Here is a 14754-nt window from a genome sequence, read left to right on the forward strand (position 1 = left end):
ACAGAAAACCTACCTCGGTCCTAAATGCATGGGTACATGAGCTGCGAGGAAAAACCACCACGAAAGGGGATTCTAACAGGAAAAATGCCGCTCCAGTTTCCAAACAGAGTAGAAGGGCTGATTTTATTTCCGACCCTCTTGAAGGGAATTCTGAGTCAATTTTATGAGAAGTGAATACCGAATACTCTGACCAGAATTAGAGGGGCCCTGCCTCCAGCCAGGTGGAGGAAAGGGATAACCGGGTCTATTGGACTGTGTGGATTCAATGGCCTGGCACATCAGACCCACAGGAGTATAAGGTTCTAGTAGACACCGGCGCACAGTGCACTCTAATGCCATCAAGTTATAAAGTGGCAGAACCCATTTGTATTTCTGGTGTGACAGGGGGATCTCAAGAGTTAACTGTATTGGAAGCTGAAGTAAGCTTAACGGGAAATGAATGGCAGAAACACCCCATTGTGACTGGTCCAGAGGCTCCATGTATCCTTGGCATAGACTGTCTCAGGAGGGGGTATTTTAAGGACCCGAAGGGGTATCGATGGGCTTTCGGTATAGCTGCCTTGGAGACAGAGGGCACTGAACAGCTGTCTACCCTGCCTGGTCTCTCTCAAGACCCTTCGATTGTGGGGTTGCTCAAGGTTGAAGAACAACAAGTGCCAATTGCTACTACGACGGTGCACCGGCGGCAATATCGCACCAACTGAGACTCTCTGGTTCCCATCCACAAGTTGATTCGCCAACTGGAGAGCCAAGGAGTGATCAGCAAAACTCGCTCACCCTTTAATAGTCCCATATGGCCAGTGCAGAAGTCTAATGGGGAGTGGAGACTAACAGTTGACTATCACGTCCTGAATGAAGTTACGCCACCACTGAGTGCTGCCGTTCCAGATATGCTACAACTTCAAGATGAACTAGAGTCAAAGGCAGCCAAGTGGTATGCCACAATTGACATTGCTAATGCGTTTTTCTCAATCCCTCTGGCAGTAGAGTGTCGTCCACAATTTGCCTTTACTTGGAGGGGTGTCCAGTACACTTGGAATCGATTGCCCCAGGGGTGGAAACACAGCCCCACCATTTGCCATGGACTAATCCAGACTGCACTGGAAAAAGGTGAAGCTCCGGAACACCTGCAATACATTGACGACATCATCATATGGGGCAACACGGCAGAAGAAGTCTTTGAGAAAGGGAAGAAAATAATCCAAATCCTTCTGAAAGCCGGTTTTGCCATAAAAGAAAGTAAGGTCAAAGGACCTGCACAGGAGATCCAGTTTTTGGGAATAAAGTGGCAAGATGGACGTCGTCAGATCCCAATGGATGTGATTAACAAAATAGCAGCTATGTCTCCACCGACTAATAAAAAGGACACACAGGCCTTCTTAGGTGTCGTGGGGTTTTGGAGAATGCATATTCCAAATTACAGTTTGATTGTAAGCCCTCTCTATCAAGTGACCCGGAAGAAGAATGATTTTAAATGGGGCCCTGAACAACAACAAGCCTTTGAACAAATTAAACAGGAGATTGTTCATGCTGTAGCCCTTGGACCAGTCCGGGCAGGACAAGATGTTAAAAATGTGCTCTATACTGCAGCTGGGGAGAATGGCCCTACCTGGAGCCTCTGGCAGAAAGCACCTGGGCAGAACCAAGGCCGACCTCTGGGGTTTTGGAGTCGAGGATATCGAGGATCCGAGGCTCGCTATACTCCAACTGAAAAAGAGATATTGGCAGCATATGAAGGAGTTCGAGCCGCCTCAGAAGTGGCTGGTACTGAGACACAGCTCCTCTTAGCACCCCGACTGCCAGTGCTGGGCTGGATGTTCAGAGAGAGGGTCTCCTCTACACATCACGTGACTGACGCCACGTGGAGTAAGTGGATCGCACTGATCACACAACGGGCTCGTGTAGGAAACCCCAGTCACCCAGGAATTTTAGAAGTGATCACGGACTGGCCAGAAGACAAAGATTTTGGAATGTCGCCAGAGGAGGAGGTGGCACGTGCTGAAGAAGCCCCGCTGTATAATAAACTGTCAGAAAATGAGAGGCAATATGCCCTGTTCACTGACAGATCCTGTCGCATTGTGGAAAAGCATCGGAGGTGGAAAGCTGCTGTATGGAGTCCTTCACAACAAGCTGCAGAAACTGCTGAAGGAGAAGGTGAATCAAGTCAGTTTGCAGAGGTGAAAGCCATCCAGCTAGCATTAGATATTGCTGAAAGAGAAAAGTGGCCGGTGCTCTATCTCTATACTGACTCACGGATGGTGGCAAATGCCCTGTGGGGGTGGCTACAGCAATGGAAGCAGAGCAACTGGCAGCACAGAGGTAAACCCATTTGGGCTGCCACACTGTGGCAAGATATTGCGTCCCAGCTAGAGAATCTGGTTGTAAAAGTACATCATGTAGATGCTCACATACCCAAGGGTCAGGCCACTGAAGAACATCGAAACAACAAACAGGTGGATCAGGCTGCCAAGATTGAAGTGGCTCAGGTGGACCTGGACTGGCAACATAAGGGTGAGCTATTTATGGCTCGGTGGGCCCATGATACTTCAGGCCATCAGGGAAGAGATGCAACACATAGATGGGCTCGAGATTGAGGGGTGGACCTGACCATGGACACTATCACGCAGGTTATCCATGAATGTGAAACATGTGCTGCAATTAAGCAAGCCAAGCGGTTAAAGCCCCTGTGGTATGGAGGGCGATGGCTGAAATATAAATTCGGGGAAGCCTGGCAGATTGACTATATCACACTCCCACAAACTCGCCAAGCCAAGCGCTATGTGCTTACAATGGTGGAAGCAACCACCGGATGGCTGGAATATTCCATACCCCATGCCACTGCCTGGAACACTATCCTGGGCCTTGAGAAGCAGGTCTTGTGGCGACATGGCACCCCAGAAAGAATTGAGTCAGACAACGGGACTCATTTCCAAAACAACCTCATAGACACCTAGGCCAAAGAGCATGGCATTGAGTGGGTGTATCATATCCCCTATCATGCACCAGCCTCTGGGAAAATTGAGCAATACAATGGACTGTTAAAAGCTACACTGAAAGCAATGGGGGGCGGAACTTTCAAACATTGGGATACACATTTAGCAAAAGCCACCTGGTTAGTCAACACCAGACGATCTGCCAATCGGAGTGGCCCTGCCCAATCAGAATTTTTACATACTGTAGAAGGGGATAAAGCCCCTGTAGTGCACATGAAAAATATGTTAGGGAAAACAGTCTGGGTTACTCCTGCCTCAGGCAAAGGTAAACCCATTCGTGGGATTGCTTTTGCTCAAGGGCCTGGGTGCACTTGGTGGGTGATGCGAAAAGATGGAGAAGTCCAATGTGTGCCTCAAGGGGATTTGATTTTAGGTGAAAATAGCCAGAATTAAACTGTATGATATTAGTTCCTATATAACCCTGCTACTGTATGTTATCATTACTATAATTGTTATATGCTATATCCACAGTAAGAATCACTTAGATCAAGCAAGAAAGAACTGTGATAAAACTGAGCAAAGCGCAGTAGCGATGGAACCAGAACTGACTCCAGCATGCAACAATCCAACGGTGCACACCATCCTCCTGCTGCGTCAAATGTCATCTGCTCATGACACCACACGGAAGCCCAATTCTGCTCCACCGACTGAGAGGACTTTGCACCATCCCTCCTGCCCAAACAGAATGGTATGACAGATGGAGCCCAGAGTCGGAAACTAAATGAACTCAACAAACATTTTATGAACATAACCCATGAACTAAAGGAATGATATCTCTGTGTGTGTATGCATATATATATATATATATATCATTGTTCATATGTCTCAAAGGGATGGAAAGGTAATGATGATTGATCAGGATGTAACTAAAGGTATGGGAACTGAGCATGACATCAATGGTATAGAATAAGGGCTGGATACTGTCCTGGTTTCAGATGGGATAGAGTTAACTGTCTTCCTAGTAGCTGGTACAGTGCTATGTTTTGAGTTCAGTATGTGAAGAATGTTGATAACACTGATGTTTTCAGTTGTTGCTATGTAGTGTTTAGACTAAAGTCAAGGATTTTTCAGCTTCTCATGCCCAGCCAGCGAGAAAGCTGGAGGGGCACAAGAAGTTGGCACAGGACACAGCCAGGGCACCTGACCCAAACTGGCCAACAGGGTATTCCATACCATGGGACATCCCATCTAATATAGGAACTGGGAAGTGGGGGCGGGGAATCACCGCTCGGGGACTAGCTGGGTGTCGGTCAGCGGGTGGTGAGCAATTGCCCTGCGCATCATTTGTACATTCCAATCCTTTTATTATTGCTGTTGTCATTTTATTAGTGTTATCATTATCATTATTAGTTTCTTCTTCTCTGTTTTATTAAACCGTTCTTATCTCAACCCAGGAGTTTTACTTCTTTTTCCCGATTTTCTCCCCCATCCCACTGGATGGGGGGGAGTGAGTGAGCAGCTGCGTGGTGCTTAGTTGCTGGCTGGGGTTAAACCACGACAGTCACAGTTTATTTAAAAAAGAATGGCATCTCTCACCTAAGGATATCACTCTCCGAGGCAGAAAACAGCATATTAAACTGTTTCTAAAAAACAGAAGCTATTTTATTTAAATAGCAAAAAAAAGTCATTTTTACAGAAAAGACTAAAGATTATGCTGGAGGACTTAATTTCTGTCATCTACCTTTGGCAGATTAAAAGAAAAGTCATATTAAAAAGAGAATCTTAATAATAAATCATGACCATTTTATACTTATGTATCAGGCCTAGGACTGACAAACAAGTATAAATCCCAGTGGGAATTCAAAATGCAATATAAAAGCCAAATTCATTGACCAGAATAATCTTCTCACTGGTAACAGTGAACTCCTAGAAGAAAGGTTTATCCAGAATTTGGCCCTACAGCTGCTAAAGATCATAGGTCATCCGGCATATAGTGTTAGCATGTATTTCAGTGTCATCAGCTTTCTAGATACTCTCATTTTACTTCAGTCTTGTCTTCTATTGTTTATGCTGAATTTAGGCAAATCATGCTCAGCTATATTTTCTCTATTTAGTAGCAACTGTCATGGAAGAACGCATGGTTGAGATGATGGGTCTGACAGTATTCTGACTGTGTGAGACTGTTACTTTTCCCAAAATGAGCAAGACAACTTGGAGAAAAAGACAAAATTGGAGCAGTAATGTGCTGACACACAATTGTATCTTGGATGATTGGCCTCTTTTCCATGTGCCTTCAATCTAAAGCATGAAATGCAGCTCAATACTGTAATGGACCGTCAACCAACACCAAGGTGAATCAGCACAGGTCAGGGAGAAAGCCAGCATGTGCACTTAGGGCATGCAACTGATCCCACAGAGCCCAACGCAATCAGAAACTTGCACATCTGTAAGCGTGACACTGCAAGGGCTTCCCTTTGGATGCCCGACTTGCAAAGTGGGGCTCAGAGGTTACTGCTTATGTACCCAGGCTCCCTGCACAGAGAGAACAGCAGCCGCTGAATGGAGTTCTGTCCCTTCTTCCACCTTCCCATCAAAACCCAAAACAGAACACACCTGGCAAATCAATCTTCACACTGTACTTTCTAAGTTTGAGCCAGCATGAAGAAAATACTAAACAAAATGGTCATCTGTATTTCTCTCTCCTCGGCATTAGCTCAAGAGCAAGGACTGCAAAAATACATTCACACACCTGGGTTGCACTATACATGCCACATCCTACTCCCGAGACACCTGTCAGTCTCAGCATTTCACAATCAATGGCCCTCAAATGAGCTACAGAGATTGAAGGGAGATGAAAGAAACAGCAAATCCTTCTCTGTTCCTTCAAAGAAACGATGGCACTTTCTATCTCATTTTAAGAGGCAGGCAGAGAAGGGAGCACGCACTTAATCTGTGTAACAGTCTAATACGTGCACCCAGAAAAAGGCTCAGGTTCAGTGCCATGTTAAGCCTAGGAAGGCTCAAATATTTATCTCCCTCCTTGTGAAAGAGTATATAAGAGAGCACAACTCAGGATATTCCTGTGCAGATCCTTATTTCAGATTCCAACACCCCGTTTTCTTGTATGGCCTGAAGAAACTGAATGATACAGAAGGTCCACTATCATACGAGCTGTGGAGCAGCACATGATGAGTATGCGTCTTAGAGTTAAATGCCTTTCCTAGTACCACAGCAGTCACTATTTTTAAGAACAGCTCTAGAGGAGCATCCTACTGATAAAATTCAGCAAACTAACCAAGAAAATATAGATCTACCAAGATAACTCTTGCAAGTTCAAGATGCCAAAGCATCGCTACTGCATAAAGTGGTGGTAAGGCTTCTCATTGGAGTTATTCATACCTTTAATCTGGGGAAGAAAACACTGAGAGAAAAGGTGAAGCTTTTGTAAAACCTCAAACAGCTCTGGAAGCACTACACATTTTACATCTGCTTATAAATTTAATTTTGCATTTCAATAATATAGGCAAAAGGATTATGATAAATTAAGAATCTCATCATAACTTGAAGGCCATATTGTGATCAACCCATGCAAACTACAAAAGTAAACAGTTAAGTGGATTGCTTGACTGCTACCAAAACATCCATAATACAAAATCCAACCAATATGCAAACACACCACAGGCATACTTAAAATATCCTACACAATAAAATGGATTTTTTCCCCCACAACATATGTTGCATTAATTAATATCCTGCATCCCTCTTACTAAATATCACACATCAGCATATCCTTAAATTTGATCCAAGAACTAACCTCTGACTGAAAGAATCTTCCTGCAGGACTAGGACAGAGACAGAAATTCTATTTTTAGAGGTAGGAATATGCTTCCAACAGCAGTTGCCACAATGAGGCAGTATTCTCTAGTGCTGCCAGATGTGAAAACAAATTTAATACAGTAAATCACTGCTAATTCAAACCACTGACAGGAAACCCCACTGCAAATTACTAAATTTTACAGAATAGCAAGTAAATTAACAAAATCAAAACCAAAAATAATTTCATAAGACTGTGCCTTCCGCATTCACTCTGACACCTGCAAAGTACTTTGTCCTGGTTTCAGCTGGGATAGAGTTAACTGTCTTCCTAGTAGCTGGTACAGTGCTGTGTTTTGAGTTCAGTATGTGAAGAATGTTGATAACACTGATGTTTTCAGTTGTTGCTATGTAGTGTTTAGACTATAGTCAAGGATTTTTCAGCTTCTCATGCCCAGCCAGCGAGAAAGCTGGAGGGGCACAAGAAGTTGGCACAGGACACAGCCAGGGCACCTGACCCAAACTGGCCAACAGGGTATTCCATACCATGGGACATCCCATCTAATATAGGAACTGGGAAGTGGGGGCGGGGAATCACCGCTCGGGGACTAGCTGGGTGTCGGTCAGCGGGTGGTGAGCAATTGCCCTGCGCATCATTTGTACATTCCAATCTTTTCATTATTGCTGTTGTCATTTTATTAGTATTATCATTATTAGTTTCTTCTTCTCTGTTCTATTAAACCGTTCTTATCTCAACCCAGGAGTTTTACTTCTTTTCCTGATTTTCTCCCCCACCCCACTGGATGGAGGGGAGTGAGTGAGCGGCTGCGTGGTGCTTAGTTGCTGGCTGGGGTTAAACCACGACATACTTCTAACCCTGATTTATGCTAGAGCAAGCAAGAATCGTAAGAGATACAATAACAAAGAGTGACATCTGTAAAGCCACATGTCTCATTTCACTGAGACTTAGTGATGAGCTGTAGTTGGTTGACACACAACTTATGCCCCATGCATGGAAAAAAGGGTTTCAGAAGCAGGTTGTCTTAATTGTTTAGATAAGCCTTTGTTAAGTGACATAAAACAAGAGTAAAATAGAGCCAGACCTGTAGAAATCAAGCCAGAGCTGCAGAAAGCCTCTGAAAACCAAACTAGGAGCTGGGTTAATCTGTCAGGTCAGGGAGTTAATGGATTAGTTTGTTGACACTGGGACCTTCTCTACACTGTGCTTAGGAGACGCTCTGCTTTGGACCCAAGTTTGGCTACTTTTTTTTATATTGACACTATACAACATGGAGATAATCTGAGCCCTGGCCAACAAACACAAACCTGAAGTTCTGGATCCCAAGTTTATGCAAACAAGGAACATTTACATTCAAGCACAAGACACAGTCAGGCACTTTCTGGAGTTCAAAGGCCAACTTCACTGTCAGGTTTTGACTGCTGTTTCACTCATATTTGGATACAAACTGGAGCAGCCTCACAGCTCCTTTAAACTAGGGAACCAAAGCAGTTCATCCTCTTACAGGTTTAGAAAATCAGCCAGCCAGCATAGACACCTTTTGAGTCCCACAGAAACTATTATTTGATCAACTTAATCAAGTTAAGCCACCATCTTTAGGAACTAGCTAGGACATCTCTGTACCTCATTAACGTTTTTTTTAAAGCAGTTCCCTTTATCAGGGCCCACCATTGAAGATCAAAGTAGCACTACCAGTACACTGAAACAGCATGCTCCTTTGTTGAGCCTACACGAAGAACATCAGCTTTACCAAGAAAATTCCTGTTTCCAGTCCTCTACATTAGCTTCTCCCAATTTTTAGATTTCCAGTATCCATTATAGTGGGCCTCTGGACCCTGATACAACATTGACACCAACTTCCCCCCCAAGTGAAAGCACAATCTTAAGGTATTCTTCACCCACCACAACTACATAGATTATGTATTTCCATGGAGGAGGTGCAGTTCACTTGATTAAGTGTAGAACCTGAGTCCACAGTATTTCAGCCATTGATTCCCCTCTTTTTGACCTGTGATGCTACCTTGGAGCAGGAATCTGAAGCCTTGTCATTAAACATTAGAAGTGTATGGGGTGGAATAATCAGGCTGATCTTCCTCTAGAGGTGAACTGTTTTCTTCTCATTTAGGACTCAACCCATGACTTTTGTGCTTGCAGTGATTAACGTACAGACAATTTTTGGAACTACCTTTTAGATGAAGCCCAACTGAGGGTATAAAAACCAACATCACCAGATTATACCTTTTAGAATCCTCCCCAAAGCTCTTTCAATTGTTTTTAAACCCTGCTGTTGCTCCAATACACACACTTTGGTTTAACTTAAATCCAACTCATGGTCTGTCAAACAAATGTCAAAGCACTTATCAAAGCACTTATCACTTGTCAAAGCAAGACACAAGTATTGAGATAACTTCCAGAAAGGTACACCAAGCACTCCTGGGGATGACCACTGAGGGGCAGAGGGATCAGTTCTCTTAAGGCGGGGGGGGGGGGTGGGGGGGGGGTGGGGCGGAATCAACCTCTTGCAAGATTAACCATGCTTTGAAAAATAGGTACACTCTGCAACTCCAGGTACACTTCAGTACAGTGTTAGCTGCATCTCTGTCAACAGCACTTAAATCACACGCTGAACATTCATGCTGTAGCAACTAATGATAATGGCACAAACCAGCACTTTGCTATTTGGATTGCCCTGGGACACAACATCCTGTTCATACAGCCCAAAAGGGACAGAAGAAAACCACATTAAAATGCCCTTCTGTATCAGAAGTAACACCTAATAAGAAAAGAAGCTCTTTTTGTATTAGTTTCAGAAGAGATAAAATTCCTCATCACAAGAGCAGAACAGAAAATTTACTCATCAAGTTGTAAACATGTTTTGCTTTCTTTCCTTTCAAGAAGGAAAACAACAGATTATGTACTGTCTTCCTCCAAGAACAGAAAGCTGGTTTACAACAGCAGAGCCACATATTATCCTGCATAGAGGCAGGTGGAGGGTGTTGTGGATGAGATTGTTTTGTTATTAAAAAGCAGATTAAAAAAAAAAAATATTTTTTAAAAAATATTTTAATTTTTTTTTAAAAAGATACTAAAAAAAATATTTCAGGCTGTTGCCTGGCTTCAAGACTTATTAAAGCCAGTGGGAATGCCATGGACTTTAATAGCCTTTGAGTGAGGCTTTACACTTTAGATGGCTATCACAAGAACAGACTACATCTCATTTTCAACAGTAAATTACCTCAGTACCCTTTAAACAGACTTGATCCAGAAACTATGGCTGCATTAAGTCACTTAGCCATTTATTCTTCTCCATCAATAAGCAGCATATGTTGCAAGGAAGAGTCCAGAAACAAAAGGTTTTTGGAACTGCTGCACAGCAGAACTTGAGCTTGGGTCTTCAGCAGCAGGACAGGCTAGAGTTCCCTTCCCACCTGCCAGTCAGCACCAGCAAAACTCAGGAAGACTACTTAATTGATTACCATGAATCAACTTGAGACTATGCCATCAAAAGTGTCTCATCTTCAAGATTAATCTCCGCAGTAGTTAGCTTCTCCACTTCGATAGGCGATATTTTATTTGGAGGTGTACTTTGCCTTGAAGAATGCAAAATTAATTTCCTATGGTAATGCTTTATATCTCAAAACAACCAGCAGATAGCAATAACTGCAATAATCTGAATACCAAACACCAAATACCAAAATATTAGATTTTCTTTTAGGATTATCAATTGATTAATATGTAAATGAAGCATATAGGTAATAGGAGGTAACAAGGGGTCTCATTTCCTTTACCCAGCTCAGGGACTAAAGGGCCAGTAAAAATTTGCAAGATAAATATTTTTGTTAGTATAACATTCTTAATAAATAAATAAGTGCTCTGCTGTTGAAATTTAATGCATATTGGCCTGGAAATTTAATGTGTTCCTATTCCCAGAATAGTATCCATCAGATCCAAAAATTTGTCACTATTGCAATAATGCTGATATTAGCTTCTGAGCAGTCAAGCCACTGCGGTTCTTATACTCTCTTCATCTACGCTAAAGCTGCTAGTTGATTCATTAAACTGCTTTCCACTATATTGTGCTTTATTTCTTTATTTTCAGGACATTGAATGTTGAACATGACATTTATTTTCTGAAAATGCAGTTTCAAAAAATGCACCATGGCATTTTTCTATAAGATTTTTTAAAAAAAGAGGATAATGCATTTCAGCTGAAAGTTAAATAGCAAGCAGGTCATAATCACTAGTCTTTACCATACGAACAACAGAGCTTACTAGTGTGCCAGCCACATATAAGGCATCTTCCTCTTGGGTTTCTGTAAATTCACATAAAGTTTGGAGATAGGCATCTTTGCCCAATCTCAGAGATAAACAAAACTAGACCATGGCTTGCAATCTTATCAAATCACACTGTATTTAGCACTTCTACAAAATTCCCTGTTCATGCTGTAGATAAAGGTCAAGTTTCTTTGGTAATTTGAGCAACAGTACGGTGTGCTGTGCTCCATACTCAAACACAGCAGTTATCTTCCTCTTCCTTTAAGTCCAATAAGCTTCTTTTGAAAGTAAGCTGCTATAAATCTCTGAATGCAAGAAACTTGGGGCTGGTTCATTTTCTGCCTGTCAGTGGTTCACAGGTAAGCCACAAGCCTTTATTATCTCTAAGAATCCATCTAGCAAAGAACCTACCAGGATCCAAAAGGAAGGTGAATAAAGCATTCCATGGGAAGGCTGGATTAGTCCACTCAAACAAAGGAATGGATTTTCTCAAAGAGAAAAATTGTCCCTATGGTTTTCATGGAACTATATTCAACTAGTTTCTTTCAACTTGTCCAACTTTCCAAGGGCAAGTTAAGGTGGTTTACACTGCCAAACAGCAGTTTCCAGTCTGATAACAATAGGGCATATTAATGTTGGCAGCAATACAAAGGAGTCACGTTTTCATACAGTTGTACTGTTTATGAACAATAGCGCATTTGGTATATACAGCTTTTCTTCAGCATCACCCATGCATAGTTTAGGGATTTTTTTTTCTTTGTTTAAGTACAAGTTCTTCAAGTGTTCTGTTTACTGCAACTATTAAGTGAGAAAGGCAAACTCCCACTGTATTCATACACCTGGGTACACCCTATATAATCCAAAAGCCTGGTTTAGCATTTGATTGTAGCATATTCAGCTGTATTCATCAGGTTAGGGTGGAAGCAGGAAACCAACACAGGAAAATAAAAGAAAGTTTTAGCTTAGCTTTCTTGATCTTGTATCGCTCCTAGGTAGCACCAGTTCAGATGAAGACAATCTGTTAAAAAGCATTAACCTGTCTGAAAGGACAATATTGTGTCACTTGAATCAGCAGCAGGTCCAAGACGCAAGTCCTGTCACAGGGGACAGTCCTTTTTTAAGTATCTCTCATCCCAGTGTGGGCTACTGAGATGGAATTGACTTCTGGGAGTTCTCATTGGCAATTAATGTATCACAGCTGCTGAAAACGATACTCTCCTGTTTGTAATTGTTGTATGCATTGTACTAAGTTACCTGACAAATTCCACAGGAAGGCTACCAAATCGCCAAGCACATTTTTGGATGCTTGGGCATAATGCATCAGTAAATATGCTCTGATACTATCTGGTACCTGAGTAACGATGGGTAAGGCAGTAGCCTGAGGGATTATGTACAAGATCCATCACCTTCTGCTTTTTACACAGCTCTGTTCACTTTCACAAGCTAGAAGGAAGTGGCAAATGTTACTGTTTGACAATTTAACTGTAGGGACAGAGTCAGTAGTCTCAAAGCAGCTCCCAGGGAACCACTATCACCATTAATAAGCAACTATAAAAACCTGCCCAGCTTGATGACAGGTCCCTCAAAGTCAGAAAAACGTCTGGCAGTGTGAGAACTAAACTAACTTTCCCTCCTTTCTCTCTCTAGCCTTCCAGAAAAGGGTTATCAGAGGAACAAGTAAAAGCCTTTATTGCCAAAATCCCTGCTGTGCCTATTCTAACAAACAGGCTCTACAGCACGACAGCTACCCACATTTTCAGAAACGCAGGAAATAGCAAAACAGTACGTATAAGGCAAAAAAACACCATTTGACAAAATAGATGGCTAGATACAGTTAACATCCCTGCAAACATGCTTAAGGAAGGACGCACACGTGCTCTAAGGCATTTTGTGATCTAATTTGGTTATGTTCACCTAAAACATATCACAAACCCCAGTACGACACACGCTCCTACTTAATTAGATTCCCTAAGAAAAGTCAGCCTGAGCCATATGGTATTTTCCTCAGCAGTTACGATAAACTGACCTTGATACTAGGAAAACGCACGCTGCTTCTGTCTGAAGCATAAATTACAAGCGCGGAGCTGCAGGATGCTCCCGCGGAAAGGGGGCAGAGGCAGCGCTACGCCGAAACCCTCCCCGTGCTTGCGGGGAAGTTGATCAAGAGTAAAACACTCTAATAATGATAACAATAATAATGCCCCGCAGGGACGTCGCTCGAATAACCACGCTGTCAGCAGAGCGCTATGAAGCTACTCAGACATCTGGCCGGTAATTAAAAGAAGCCTAATATCGTGTCGTCGTCGTCCCGCACACGAAGTCGCCGCGGAGGAGCGGCCCGCCTCACCCCCGCGGGCGGCGGCGGCCCCTCAGGCACCAACGGCCGCGGGACCCGGCACCCAGCCCCGTCCGCCGCGCGCGACCCCTGGCAAGCGGGGCGGGAACCGTGGCGGGCCGAGCACCGGCCGCTCTCCCCCTCCCCGCCCCCCCCCGCGACGGGGCGCTGCGGCGGGCGGCCCCGCGAGCAGGGCCCTGCCGCAGGGGCCCCTCACGGCGCCGGCCGGCCCCGCGGGTGACCCCCTCCACCCCAGCCCCTGCCCCAGCCCGCGGGGAACGGCGGCCGCGCCCCCGGCCGTACTCACCCTCGGCCAAACGCGAGGGCTGCACCAAAATGGCAGGCGGGCAGTAACTTACCAGCGCTTGGGGCACGGGCAGAGCCACCGGCGGCGGCTGCGCCCCCGTCGCTCACGCAGGGAGGGGGGGCTGCGGCCGCTCCGCGCCAGTCCCCCCGCCAGCCACCCGCGCGGAGCCGCCGGGCACAGGTGCCCCGTTCCCGCTCCGCACCGGCCGGCGCAAGGCAAGAGCCCGCAATCGCCCTCTCCTCCTTCTTTTCCTCCTACTCGCCGCGTCCCCTCCCCTCACGGACGCGCCACCGGGTGCTGCCGCGGTGCCGGCGGCGGCAGCGGCGGCAGCAGCGGCAGCAGCAGCGGCAGCAGCAGCAGCTCCCGCCGCGCCCCCGCCGCGCACCGGCACCTGCCCGGGGGCCGCCGGCCAATCGGCGAGAAGGGGCCGGGCGAAGGGCCGTGGCGCCGCGCGTGCCGGGGAGGAGGCGGGAGCGCGCCTGTGTGTGGAGAGGCTGCGCGGGCACCCGTGGCTTGGCGCGCATCCCTAAAACGGCGTGTGGTGCTGGGGGCCGGCCGAGGCTGCGACCCCCGCCCCGGGAGGCAAAAAGAGGGCCCCTCAGCCCCGGCCTGCCCGCTACCGTCACAGACGGTGATGCCGGGAGAAATACCGGCGGCCCGTCCACCGCTACAGCACCGGTTGGCCGAGTAGAGCCGAGAAAGGGGAGAGGTACTGCCAGGCGGTCCTTGTCTGTGCCTTGCTGTGGATGTAGGCCGGGTGTGGGGGATGTCTGCCGAAGGGGGGGCGGGGGGGAGGCTAGTTGGTGCAAACGGACAAGAATTCCATCCCTATAGATGCAGCGCACCGGGTAATCATAACGAAGGTGTGGCCTGGTCAGTCATTCAAATCCTCACTGAGTCACCGCTGTAATTTGACCGTGCTTTTTTTATGGCCAGTATCACTGCAGATTGTACTGTATCAGGCTAATTACTTTTCCCGTGGTGTTATTTTTCATCCCCTTTTTTTCATGCTTGTTTAACTTCATTTTAAAATAGCTGCAGCTGTTCCCTGCAAGGTACAGGTTTATTTGAT

At 45.3% G+C, this 14754-nt stretch overlaps 1 protein-coding gene across 4 annotated transcripts in view; it reads right to left on the reverse strand.

The window, feature by feature from the left end:
* Positions 1 to 13916, reverse strand: part of MYRIP (myosin VIIA and Rab interacting protein) — a 247759-nt gene extending 233843 nt beyond the window's left edge. For all 4 annotated transcript variants that reach the window (XM_075055747.1, XM_075055728.1, XM_075055774.1 and 1 more), the window contains exon 1: positions 13735 to 13916. The gene's annotated coding sequence lies outside the window, so the exon portion shown is untranslated. The remainder of the gene's footprint in view (positions 1 to 13734) is intronic.
* Positions 13917 to 14754: the final 838 nt, after the last annotated feature.

The sequence above is a fragment of the Buteo buteo genome, chromosome 2 (genome assembly GCF_964188355.1).
Source record: "Buteo buteo chromosome 2, bButBut1.hap1.1, whole genome shotgun sequence".
NCBI lineage: Eukaryota > Metazoa > Chordata > Aves > Accipitriformes > Accipitridae > Buteo > Buteo buteo.